Source organism: Pelophylax lessonae, assembly GCF_965119305.1.
Source record: "Pelophylax lessonae genome assembly, chromosome: 3".
Taxonomy (NCBI): domain Eukaryota; kingdom Metazoa; phylum Chordata; class Amphibia; order Anura; family Ranidae; genus Pelophylax; species Pelophylax lessonae.
Genome location: NC_138770.1, coordinates 112,805,741 through 112,820,415, shown reverse-complemented (window position 1 = coordinate 112,820,415; position 14,675 = coordinate 112,805,741).

Genomic DNA, 14,675 nt, shown 5'->3' with positions numbered 1-14,675 from the left:
TAGACTGAATCAGGAAGTTGGCAGCTGCATAAAAGAGGGGAAGACCTGGGACTGGAGCATGGAACATGTAAAAAGTGACATGTGTTATGGAGATGTACTACTTGACAACAATGGCTGCCCCCCTAGACACAGTAGAGAAATGAATGTAGCTGCCACACCTAAGCACTGGAAAGCTGCTGTAATTTATTACATACTTGTTTTTGGGTTTAGATACTTAATTTCACCTTGCCCATTGACTCCAATTCAACAATATGGTGAAATTTCACCAAAACCTTCAGATTTTTGCTCATATTTTAGAGAGATGGAAGTTATTTGATCGCTAATAATAAATAGGTCAAAGTGGTTATAAAGGTTAAATGTTTATTTCCTTAATGCATTCCCTGCATAAAGGTAAAAAAACTTGTTGCCATTTGCTGTGACTAGGGATGATCGAACGGTTCGGGTCGACCATCGGTTCGACCCGAACATTGGGTGTTCGAGGTTCGGCCGAATTTAGAACTTTTTGCCCAAAAAGTTCGGAATTTGGCAACCAGAACCGACCAAAATGCAATGGGAAAGGAAATGGGCTTTAAAAGCCCGTGATTGGACCAGAACCATCAGTAAAAGCCAATTGAGGGGCAGGAGAATACTAGGAATGTGATTGGAGTGAGTAGGGGGTCCATAGTCCAATCATTAGTGAATACGCCCCCCAGTATATAATAAGATCGCCCCCGCCAAATTCCTAGCATTCTTGTACGGGACATGGAAGAGAGTGGAATGCTGTTCTCTTCTAATGTGTTACAAAGTGTCATTTAGCTATTTTTAGTGTGAGGAAAGGGATATCTAGTGTAGTTAGAGTGCTCCTTTTACACTTTAGTTAGCTTCAAAAATTTAGTTTCTGTAGGGAAAGTGTTAAGTGTAAGGGGACCGTAGTGTAGTGTAGGGTTAACTGACAGTGACTGCTATGGAAGGGTGACAAAACCCTTCCATAGCAGGGTGACCGCTATAGAGAAATGATCATTTCTCTGAGTTGCTTCGGCACAGGAATATGGCTTCTCACCAGCCAAGCATTTTTCATGCTGCAGGGGTTGCCACTGCCAGTGCTTTTTTGAGGACATGTTTGATGTCAGACATGACATCTGAACATATGTATAGGGGGTATATATACACATATATGTCTGTATATATACCCCTAGCCATATATAGGTGTGATAGTAGCAGAAATATATGCTTGCGCTAATGAAATCATTTACAGTAATATATTTCTGCTACGATCACACCTATATATGGCTAGGTGTCTATATACATATAAGTATGTGTGTATATATACCACTATACACAAGTTCAGATGTTTTGCCTGCCTCAAAAGAACCCAAAAAAATGCCAAAAAAAACGCTAGCGTCAAAAATAAAATGCCCAGGTGTGTTTTTGCTGGCATTTTTGGGGGTTTTTTGGAGGCAGGCAAAACATCTGAACTTGTGCACAGTACCACTATACACAAGTTCAGATGTTTTTCCTGACTGCAAAGAACCCAAAAAAATGCCTGCTATTAAACCAGCAAGGTGTGGAAACCGAGAAGCCATACTCCTGTGCTGAAAGTGTTCTAATACAAACAATCCTTTTTTTTTTTATGGTTCTGGACATGCTACAGAGCTGAAACTTCACAGGTACACTGTTAGACCCCCCAGACACAAAATCACACAAACAAGTTCTTAAAAATTGTCATTTTTGATAAAAAAGCCAATTATTGAAAAAATTAAAAAAAAAAGAGATTTTTTGATTTTTACTTTGCATTTCGTATCTGGGGGGTCTAAAAAGTGTACATGTGAAGTTTCAGCTCTGTAGCATGTCCAGAACCATAAAAAAAAAGATTGTTTGTATTAGAACACTTTCAGCACAGGAGTATGGCTTCTCGGTTTCCACACCTTGCCGGTTTAATAGCAGGCATTTTTTTGGGTTCTTTGCAGTCAGGAAAAACATCTGAACTTGTGTATAGTGGTACTATGCACAAGTTCTAAAGTTTTGCATGCCTCCAAAAACTCCCAAAAAATGCCAGCAAAAACACACCTGGGCATTTTTTTTTTTTTTGACGCTAGCGTTTTTTTTTGGCATTTTTTTGGGTTCTTTTGAGGCAGGCAAAACATCTGAACTTGTGTATAATGGTATATATACACACATACTTATATGTATATAGACACCTAGCCATATATAGGTGTGATAGTAGCAGAAATATATTAGTGTAAATGATTTCATTAGCGCAAGCATATATTTCTGCTACTATCACACCTATATATGGCTAGGTGTGTTTATACAAATAAGTATGTGTGTATATACACCACTATACACAAGTTCAGATGTTTTGCCTGCCTCAAAAGAACCCAAAAAAATGCCAAAAAAACGCTAGCGTCAAAAAAAAAAAATGCCCAGGTGTGTTTTTGCTGCCATTTTTTGGGGGTTTTTGGAGGCAGGCAAAACATCAGAACTTGTGCACAGTACCACTATACACAAGTTCAGATGTTTTTCCTGACTGCAAAGAACCCAAAAAAATGCCTGCTATTAAACCGGCAAGGTGTGGAAACCGAGAAGCCATACTCCTGTGCTGAAAGTGTTCTAATACAAATAATCTTTTTTTTCTGGTTCTGGACATGCTACAGAGCTGAAACTTCACATGTACACTTTTTATACCCCCCAGATACGAAATCCAAAGTAAAAATCCAAAAATCTTTTTTTTTTTTTTAATTTTTTCAATAATTGGCTTTTTTATCAAAAATGACAATTTTTAAGAACTTTTTTTGTTCTTAAAAACCCTAGGCACTTTTTAGGAGCATTTATTGGGTTTTAGGGCTTAAAAATTGTGTTTTTTGATTACCGAAGTTCGGGTCCCATTGATTTCAATGGGGTTCTGAAATCCGGGCCGAACTTTCGGGAAGTTCGGATGTTCTGGCCGAACCGAACTTTTCAAAAGTTCGATCATCCTTAGCTGTGACCCCCCCCCCAACAAATATTTACCTGTGTCTTATATTGATCAGCACTGTGCCCAGATGCAGGTCTTCTTTCCTTCTTTTTTCTGGTCTCACAGGCCTTGCTGAGAACAGTGGGAGCCATTGGGGAAGTTGAAACGAAACTAAAAAGTAGAAAATTGTGTACAGAGCCGGTTGGAAGCTGTTTGTGGGCTCTAGGACAAATGTGTGACTGAGAGAAAGTGGAGGCCCAATACATGTGGAAGACCATCAGGTGAAGTGTGAACGGTGTAGAAAACATACAGGGGTCACCCCTAAAAGCGCTGTGTGACCTATCTATAAATAGTCAGTCCATGGGGACATGTGGGACACCAGAAGCACTTTGAATGGAGCACATTTTATGTCCGTAAGAGCACAAGTCCTTTACATTGAGAGCACTGTCATAGTGGGACTTTTTATTGGACTGTTTGTTATTATTGGTTTTGTATCACAGTATGTTTATGCTTTCTATCAAAATTATGAATGTGGTCTTTTAAGTCTAATTTATGTAGATATCAGCGCAGCTTTCAATTTCACTTATATGTTTGACATTTGTGTTTATTTAGCACATAGGGTCAACCGTGGCACCTACAAATAATAATTTTGACAATTTGTTTTAATTTTTCTTCATTTATATTATTCAAAGGTGTGGGGTAATATTTTTCATATTGGTTCATTGGCTCCAGCTGCTTTCAGTCAAATCCTGTTAGCAAAGAGCAGGGTCCCAGACTGAGCCACTCTGTGTGTGTCTATGGACACACACAGCCTTGCTCGGTAGTGTGCTCTCACATCTGCCACCATAGCAAGTGCTTGCTATGGGGCAGACACATAGGATAAGGAGCCAAGATTGCTGGCGGGGCACCCCAGGAGAGGAGGTTCGGGGCTCAGGGCAGGTGAGTATAACATGTTTTATTATTTTAATTTTATAAATTCCTTAAGAAAGAAACATACACATGCAGACAAGTAAAACATTTTATTAACAAATAAAATTTTTCAGGTTTTTTTATTTTTGTCCCCCCCCCCCCCCAAATGGAGAGCTTTTCTCCTACTTCCTGTTTCTAAAATGCCTGTACAAAAACTGGGCACTACAATTGCATAGCTCCCAACTGTCCCTGATTTCGAGGGACTGTCTCTAATTCAGAACAAAGTTCCTCTGTTCCTCTTTCCTCCTCACGTGTCTCTCATTTTGGTGTTATCTGTATAGATGTATATAAAATGCACTGCTTATCTATCAGAAAGTCTTTCCCAGTGCTAAACCTTTCATCCAATTGCTAAATTGTTGCATTTGTAAATACCATTATAAAGGAATAGTAGTGGTAAAAATGCACTTGTGGGTTTAACCAATCATTTTTTTGTACAATTCTCCTTTAAGGGGTGTGTGGCAGAGAGTGTGTCCTATGCCTACATACCTTTGCTCATAGGTGTCCCTCATTTCCATCTCAGAAAGTTGGGAGTTATGCAGTTGTCAGCAGAAGAGGAAGCCACATAAATCAATAGAACATTGGATTTAAGACTAACTATAAGACTAAGGCGCCTCAAATTAAGTTCACATTTATTCCAAATTTAAGTTAGGTAGAAAATCAAATAAGAAAGCCAAAGGGGATGGTTTACTAAAAGTAAATAGGCTGTTCACTTTGCAAGGGCATTTGTCTGAGAACTCAGTAAATTAGGTAAATCTCTGCTGACTTACATCATCCAATCAGGTGTAAGCAAAAATGCCCTTTTTTTTTCTTGCACATGTTCTTTGCAAAGTGAAACCTCCCCACATTCACTAAGCTCTGCGGTAAATTCCCTTGAAAAGTGAACTGCATGTTTGCTTTTAGTAAATCAATTCTAAAAAAGCTTTGGGGACCCAGTTTACCCCCTTCACCAGAGCTAGGAAGATATAAAAATTAAAACGATTTATGGTTTCTCACAGAACTTATAAAGATGATAGAAAAGTAAGCAGTATCTATCTTATCTATCTTATCTATCTTATCTATCTTATCTATCTTATCTATCTTCAGGGCGCCGGACGCATGGATTCCAATATGTTTTTTTTTTTTGAACCACATGATTAGAGCCAGAGGCTCTAATAGGCTTAAAAAAAGGGTGGGCTTGGGGCACAGAGTTGTGTGACGATAGCAAATGAATAGTCGCTATTGTCACACGGATCCTCCTCCTGGCCAATCAGGAAGCGGGTCCTGAGACCCATTTTCAGATTGGCCGAAAGGAGAAGCCATGCCAAGGAGGAGGAGGGAGGAGACAGAAGACACAGGAGATTGAGGGGGAAGCCTGTAAAATATAGAATATATCTAATATTCTAATATCTTTAGGCGTTTCTTTTTGATTATCATTGATAGCCAGACTGACTTAAAAACAAAGTGTGATTTTATTCAAACACACTCGGCATCAACAATGTAAAAGCTATAACAGTTCGGTTCAGTGAAGGTAAAAATATATTGAAATAAAAACAATATTTCCGATAAATGTGTCCAGCTTGAAATCATGGCTGTATAGACATATGTGTGTTCCTCTATGTCCTTCAGTGTAAGGCTCCATGTACACGGGACGCTGGAAATGGCCGTTTAGGAGCAGTTGGGCGTTTTTTTCAGAAGCCCCTGAACCCATCTACATTTTATCTTATCTGTCCATGTACACCAGGTCGTTTACAGTCATTTGCAGGCAGTTGCGTTCAGGGACTGTTTTTAGAACGCAATTATTTGCGTTCGAACGTGTGTTTCCCGGCGTTTCAAACGCACAAACGCGTCCGAACGCGTCTAAACGTGTCCGAACGCGATGACCCGCGTTTAGCGTTCGCGTTTTTCCATTTTAAAGGGGAATAATTTTTTTGACCTCTAGGAACACTTCTAAACGCAAACGCCCGCAAACGCTGCTAAACGCCCGCTAAACGCGGGTACAAACGCAACCGAACGGACGTTTCAAACGTCCTAAAAATTCCAGCATTCAAAGGGACTTTTAACAACGTCCCGTGTACATGGAGCCTTAATCTTCAAGTACAGGTAGAAGCAGGAAATGACGTCTCTAGGTTTCAGAGGCCAAACACCTGCTTAAGTTGTCAAAAAGTCTATGTATAGTTTTTGTGGAGAAGAAGTGATGTGTGTGTGTGTCTCTTTGAGTCTGTGTGTCTGTGAGTCCTGCTCAATTCTCAATCTCTTGGCAATCTATCTTACATGTAGACGTCATAATCAACGTCAACGCTCAAAACCTTGTATGGCATACATAATTTCTGATAACTTCAGTTATTCTATACAAGAGGAAGTACCAAGCTCATAAAGTCATATATGGACTTTGATTGACAAGCCCACATGTAACAGTCTATTCTTGTAATGTTTCTAATGTGGTTAATGTCATGTTAAACCATATAACCAAAATTCTACACAAAATTAACACATATTACCAACTTATACAACTTGTATAACATTAAGCAAATACATACAAATACTATTAATTATGACTGGGATTACACTAATCCTAACTAACATTATTTAATCTAATATATGTATTATTCCTAGTATTACATGGATCCTATTCCTGACTTCCATGACATTCTATACCAGATACCTTTATATGTCATCTTCCAACTAGCTACATTTTACTGTCTCAGCTCAGATGAAGAACTGTATTACTAATCAATTGATCAAGGTCATTCACACATATTAATATTATAATTAATCATAAAACCACATATATTTTGCAAGCTTGCTGTCAATATAATTCCAATAAGTGCCGAATTATGAATTTGGAATAAATATCTAACAAAGCTGCCGCCGCCGCTTCTGCCTGCCTGCCTGCCCTCCACATGTCCAGGGGGAGTGAGCCGGCGATGGGGGGGGGGGGGGGGGGGATATGGTGTGCGGGCTGGTGTGGTCCGGGGGGGGGGTATGGTGTGGTCCGTCTGCCGCCTCCACTCCCACGGGGGTAATTCACACCGCTGTTGCGGTGTAGCCCAGGCGCTAGGATGCAATTTTCAGTCGCCATTGCCATCTTTTCCTCCCTTACAATCATTGCACATTTTTCAGAAATTATTTCAAAACCCGCCTTTCACCTTGGCCACCAATCACTAAGGCACCGTTTGTGTGGTGCACTTACTTTAGTCCACTGGAAACCATCTGTAAAATGAAGCATCTCTACAATGGTTGTGACCTGGTCCCCCTCATGGGGTGCTCTGGTTCCCCCTGCTGACCACTACATTACAGCAGGACACTGCTGGAGTAGTGATATTGGATGGGAGAAATCACAGAGCTCAGTAGAGGACCAGATATTTGACACATGTGAAAGTGTTGGATAGCTTCAGTGCTTTTAGCTTAGCAAGAGAGCAATGATTGAAGTCACTATCCACTGGAAAGGTAATTATTACTCGTCTTCTTTTACAATGTTGTTGTTCTTCTTTTAAGGAAGAACTCAAGCCCAAAAAAAAAAAAAAAAAAATGAATAACCCATGAAAAGATAAAACCATAAACCAGCTTTACATGTCCTCCACCTGATGGCCAACATAATTTAACACACACTTCTTTTGAGCCCAGGTTGTCCTGTCATATGCCCCCCCCCCCTTTCCGCAGCCTGTTACTGGCTAGTGAATAGAGAAGCAGCACATTGATGGGTCCATTATCACACTGAGTGAGGTTTTTCTAAAACAAGATAAGAAGAAATAGAATGCAGGTGGACATATAGGAGCACAATTTTATTATACTTAAACAGAAATGAGCATGGTATAGTTGCCTTTACTGCTCCAATGCCACAAAAAAATCCGGTTTCAATGTGCTCAACAACACCTTGACATGCCTCAGCTGGCTTTTTTTTGTGGCATTGGCGCAGTACAGGCTTCTTTATGGCAACACAACAATGCAGCTAAGTTTTGTTCAAGTATCGTGGCATTGTGCTTCTTAAAAACAACACCACCATCTTTTCCAGAGCAGTCTGTGTTTCTCCTGAGATTACCTGTGGCTTTTTCTTTGTATCCTGAACAATTCTTCTGGCAGTTGTGGCTGCAATCTTTCTTGGTCTGCCTAACCTTGGTTTGGTATCAAGCCCCCGAAGATCCCCAAATTTTCCACATCTTAATGAGTGATTGAACAGTACTAAGTGGCATATTCAAGGCTTTGGATATCCTTTTATATCCTTTTCCATCTTACTAAAGTTCCATTACTCTGTTACGCAGGTCTTTTGACAGTTCTTTTGTGCTTCCCATTGTTCAGTATCTAGCCTGCTGACAAACACATTTACTATTTTTACACAGACACTAATTGCAATTTAAAAAGCCACAGATGTGGAAAATGTGCCATTTTAACCCCTGTGTTTCACCTTGTGTGTCTGTACCAAGGCCAAACATTCCGGGGGAAATAAAGTTTTGATCAGGGCCATTTGGGTGATTTCTGTTAGCATTATGAGTTAAAAAGGAACCAAAGAACTATGTGATAAATAAATGGTTTCATATGATCACTATCCTGGCGTGATCAGTCATATTTCCAATATTAATGGCAAAATGTCATGATTTCTGCCAGGGTATTCAGACTTTTGAGCACAACTGTATAATGAGTATGTTATGGGGACTGTTTCTGTGTTCAAAACATGGAAATTTAAAATCAGACCTGTCACCTACAAAAAACACAGCTCCCTCTTATCTGAACAGTCATCAAGGCCATTTCTGGTAGTTATGAGCAATCGGCTTAAAAACCGGTTTGACCTTTTTTTTATGCTCTTGAATATAGAATAAAGAGTACTCAAGCTGCATATAAATGGTGCTTGTTTGGTTTCAAATTGTGTTAATCTATACACATCTAGATGCAAACATTTAGGAAAATCATAAAATGTTGCATCCTAAATTCTCCTGATCCGACCATCCCTAGATTCTGGCACAGGCTAAGGATAGCGGCATGTTAACATACAATATGAAAAAGCCAAAACAAAATATGTGAATTCCCAGAATTGACAAAGCCCAAGATATTTCTAGATCTGATTTAAAAACAATTTCATCACCAACCTACCTAAATATAAATGTTTTTTGTTTTTTTTTATTGTTTTGTTAATTCTTATAGTTTTTCTGAACTGGGTAAAACATTGAATAATACAAATAGGAATACTAGTATATAGAAAATGATTTGTCAATATTACTTAAAGCCCAGCTCAGGGCGCAAAAAAAATACCTTTGCAGTGGTTCCCCTATGCTCTGAAAGGGTTAAAATGTTTATTAACCACTTAAGCCCCGGAAGATTTTACCCCCTTCCTGACCAGGGGGTATTTTGCGATTCGGCACTGCGTGACTTTAACGGACAATTGCGCGGTCGTGCGATGCTGTACCTAAACAAATTTGGCGTCCTTTTTTCCCCACAAACAGAGCTTTCTTTTGGTGGTATTTGATCACCTGTGCGATTTTTTGATCACGCGCTATAAACAAAAAAAGCGTAAATTTTGCAAAAATAGCAATATTTTTCACATTTTTTTATATGAAATTCCCCCCCAAAAAAAATGTAAAAATCAAAATTTTTTAACATTTTCGGCCAATTTGTTTTATGCTACCTATGTTTGGTAAAAAAAATCGCAAAAAGCGTATTTTGATTGGTTTGCGCAAAAGTTATCGCGTTTACTAACAAAGGGAAAGATTTTTGTCATTTTTGTTGTTTTTTTTTTAACGCGTAATGGCGGCGATCTGCGATTTTTTTTTTTTTTGCGGTACTGCGACATTGGGGCGGACAGATCGGACCCTTGACTGACATTTGTGACACTTTTGGGGTTACCAGTGACATTTCTACAGTAATCAGTGCTATACATATGCACTGTTACTATAAAAATACACTGGTAGTGAAGGGGTTAACTTTATTTGGGAGGGAGGGGCTGTGTGTATCCCTAGGGGCGTGCTTTCTACTGTGATCGGCTGTGGCTTGAGCTGTAAGGACACTGATCAACGGATCTACATACTAGATCCGTGTGATCAGTGTCTTTACAGCGAGAAGAATGACAGGTGGCTTGTTTACACAAGCTGCCTGACATTCTCCCTCTCCCCCGCCGATCGCCGAGTGACCGGCGGACATCGGGTCCGCTGGTCACACGCGCGGGGGGGTCCGTGAACACGCGGGAGTGGGAGCGCGCCTCCGGCGGCGCGCGCTCGCTCCCTAGACCCTCACAAGCTAGTGACGTGGCCCTACGTCACTTTGCCTGTGAGGGGCTGACTGCCGACGTAGATCGGCGTTAGGCAGTCGGCAAGTGGTTAAGTCTAAGGGGTACAGAAACAGTCTGCATTACTTACATGACTCTACGTTCCAGCAGGCTCCAACTTCCCCTCAATGATTCGGTCTATGGGCGGGTTCTGGGCATCATCACATACCACGAAAGGCTATTAACCCTATATTGTACACAGTGGGGGCTAGTGTGCCACTGTGGCCAAAAACAGCTTAGATAGGAGGTGTCGGAGGACTATCGCACCTCTAGAGGGAGTGCGAGGGGAGGCCCACTGCAAGAGTAAAATTTTTGTTGTGCCTGCAAATGGGTTTAAAGGGGAGATGTAAAATCTATAGCAAAGAAATGGTGGACACCTGACTATCACACCTATATGAGCTTGTTAGTGATCACTTTCCAAAACCATGGGCATTATTAAGGTGTTCCTAGCCCTGCCTTTATGGCTATCCCAGCACCCACTATTCTGGAAATGTTTTCAACAAGAATGTGTGTGTATGTGGGAATTTGGGCACATTGAGCCAAAGGAGCATTAACAGTGTTCTTCACTAGAAACACCCAGAGCCGGACTGGGAATAAAATTCAGCCCTGGAAATAATTTCATACCAGCCCCATAGCATTATTATACTGGCCCAACAGCATAACACCATTATTTTCTTGTTCATAAAAGGGAAAACCATGCATTTTAAACACATTTGAAGAGTGTATTATATATAGATAAGACAGATATGAAAGTGCATAGGGCTTTATATACAGTGGGTACGGAAAGTATTCAGACCCCCTTAAATTTTTCACTTTGTTATATTGCAGCCATTTGCTAAAATCATTTAAGTTCATTCTTCTTCCTCATGAATGTACACATAGCACCCCATACTGACAGAAAAACACAGAATTGTTGACATTGTTGCAGATTTATTAAAAAAGAAAAACTGAAATATCACATGGTCCTATATTCAGACCCTTTGCTCAGTATTTAGTAGAAGCCCCCTTTTGATCTAATACAGTCAGGAGTCTTTTTGGGAAAGATGCAACAAGTCTTTCACACCTGGATTTGGGGATCCTCTGCCATTCCTCCTTGCAGATCCTCTCCAGTTCTGTCAGGTTGGATGGTAAACGTTGGTGGACAGCCATTTTTAGGTCTCTCCAGAGATGCTCAATTGGGTTTAAGTCAGAGCTCTGGCTGGGCCATTCAAGAACAGTCATGGAGTTGTTGTGAAGCCACTGCTTCGTTATTTTAGCTGTGTGCTTAGGGTCATTGTCTTGTTGGAAGGTAAACCTTCGGCCCAGTCTGAGGTCCAGAGCACTCTGGAGAAGGTTTTTGTCCAGGATATCCCTGTACTTGGCCGCATTCATCTTTCCCTCGATTGCAACCAGTCGTCCTGTCCCTGCAGCTGAAAAACACCCCCACAGCATGATGCTGCCACCACCATGCTTCACTGTTGGGACTGTATTGGACAGGTGATGAGCAGTGCCTGGTTTTCTCCACACATGTTACATGCTTGACCCAAGTGTTTTTAAGGTGGGAGGCCAACTTAGAAGGTGGTGGATATCAGTGCACTAAGAGCACCAACTGTCATATTCAGGACCCCTTTCCTCACCCTTACCTCACGGGCTTTGCATGGACTTTTTTTCATATTGTGACAGGAAGTCAGGTAAATCTGGGAATGTAGTCACAGGCAGGAGATACATTTCCAGCTGATTTAGAAAGTTCACCAATTACTATAGGGTGTTGGCTACAGAGCTAGCCAGCAGGAAGTTGAACAGACTTCAGCTGTTCAGAATGAGGAAATGAAGGCCTCTATAATTTGTCCAAAGGAAGTCCTATTGATTGCTGCCTCCTGTCGCCGTGTGGGCTGGGAGAGGAGGACAGACAGACGTGTGCCTCCCGACAAGCTGGTGAGCATGGGAGAAGACCCCCTGAAGTGATGTGCGCTAAGGAGGGTAAACAAGGGTGAAGACTACTTGAAGTGAGGTCTTGGATCATTTCTAGGTGAAAAGAAACCAATGGAAATTTCCTGTGTGAAGGGGAAATTAACCAGTTGTGAAGACTTCTCAAAGGTGAGAAAACAAACTATTTCTATCTGGAAGAAATAAAGGAATGTTTGCCATGTGAAGAGACAAGCCAGGGGACATTCTCATTGTGAAGAGTAAAGGGACCTGTTAAATGAACTGTGTTCAATGTGAAGAGTGTGAAGAGTAAAGGGACCTGTTAAATGAACATGTGCTGTGTGAAGAGATAAAACATGGACTGTTGAGTATCCGCTGTAGGATAAGAAAGTCTGCCCAACAGTAGGTTGGGGACAGACTCTTAGGTAGGTTCCAGTGTAAGAAGGTAGCCGCCCACAGAGGCAAGGATTTATTTTGTCTTTTATTTTATTTTGCTGGTTTTGACGCTTGCAGTCTGGTGAAGAAAAATGCATTAATAAACCAAACTGTTGTTTGCAACCCCTTGTCGGCTATCTTACTGTGTAAACGCACCCCCCCAAGGGGTCATCCACGCCTACCACCGAGCTAATCCCTCACAATATATATATTCATTTTTCATCCAGTTTGTGTTATTCATTTAGTTTTGATCATTAGCGCTGCACTATTATCCATATACATTTCAGTCCTGTAGATACCTGGTGGTGACATATCGGAACGGCGATGCTGGTTGGTCCCACAGCATGAGCCACGGGGCGATGATTTTCTCATTGATGTGGATGCCATGATTGTCGGCTTATGTGTGGTGACTCCATCGGTATCGCCCTTTCCCCATATACTCAGCTTTTAGTTCAGCCCCAGTGCCAGACATCGGAGGTCGGTGATTCCCCTGCCGGTCCTCTGATGTAGGTGGCCTTTAGCTGAGCTATTAGTTGCTCCCCTTTTCACAGTTAGTGGCTAGTCAAGACAGATGGATCCAATTTAAACTACTGCACAGGATTTACATGACACCAAGGTTGCAAATAATTTATCCTGAGGTTTCTGGAGGTACACGAATAACTGCTGATTTCGGACATATCTTCTTTGCCTGAAAATTTAAGTTTTTTGGTCTGAGGTCACACAATTTATTGTGCAATTGCCTATTATAGTAGTTTCCTTGTGAATAGACTTTTGTTTGCTTGACTTAGTGAGTTCCTCTTCCTTTCGTCGTCGGGCAATTAGGACCCTTGTAAGTTTACTGTTATTCTACGCCTGAAGGCTATAACCTTGCAATGGAAATCAAAGGATGCCCTCACTTTGAATTTCTAGAAATCTTTGATTAATTCTGTTGAGTCCCTTTATAAGGCCACCTGTCCATCTTGTGGATGCCGCCAAAAATGTTAAAAAGTAAGGTACCTATGGTTTGATTCCCCTTTTACTAATGCATAGCAATTCTCTGGGTTTCTTAGACATCTCTTTTCTTTGGCAGTTGAGACCTTTTGGTTCTAGGTCATAACTGTTTGTTAGTATCATTTATCTGTTGCTAGAGTAGGGTCTAGGAGTTTCTTTTGTTTTTTTTATATCCAATATATTCACTGTTTTATTTGAATTATGATACTGTCATATATATTCCTGTTCACTGTGCTGAGCAGATACCGATTTAGTGTATTTAGAGTTATATTTTTGTTATTTTTTTTTTTTTTTTGAGTGGGGGTATGTTCCAAAGCTTTGTTTTGTTTCACCTACTTATTCTATGAGAATTCAATAAAAAAGAATTTATAAAAAGAAATAAAAGAATAAAACAAAAGATCTACTTTTTTTATTTTGTGGGTAATTTTTGGTGTTGAATTTGATGTACAGTGTTTTTTTATTTATCTTTTTTCTATTTGTTGTGTATTTGAAGTGTGTATTTATTTGAAAACAGTTTTTTTACAATTTGTAAATTTTTTATATTTTGTTTTTCTACCTTTGCTGACTATAATAATGAGGCTAAAGGGGATGTTCTAAGTCCAGGATAGTTGAAAGGAGATTCCATAACCCTCAGGAGCTATGTATAGCCTAGGTTTTAATGAAAATTGTAATCCCTACTAATAATAATGTATGCTCCTGTAGCTATCAGGGACTTTTAAAAGTATTAGTTTTTTTTTGTAAGAGTCAATGGCTCTTTAATAGATATGAGTGTGGTATGTGAGGAATGCAAGGGACTCTTGTAGAGTAAGCAATAAAACTTAATGCTGTGATGTATGCTTATCAATGGCTGTCATTTGCTAAGTGGCCTGACCCAAAGCCTAAACTGATGGCTACTGCTCTTCTGTTAAGTCAATTTTTTTCTGCAGAATAGGTATTTATGATAATTGCATGCCCTCAGCAGAAAAAGTAGTATGGGAAAATATCAATACCCCAAAATTATGTGCTAGAAATACCAGGCAGATAATACTTTCTAGTGGCTATGTGCAGAGTTATTGAAAAAAACAAACAAACAAACAAATAAAAGTAAAATTGCAAAATGCAACAACCTATAGCAGGGTTTGTTCTTGGTGCTCGCCAAAATAAAACTTGCAATGTAGTGTCGTACTTCCATTTCTTTTTAAATCTGAAAGCCCAGCTTTTATTTTTATTTTT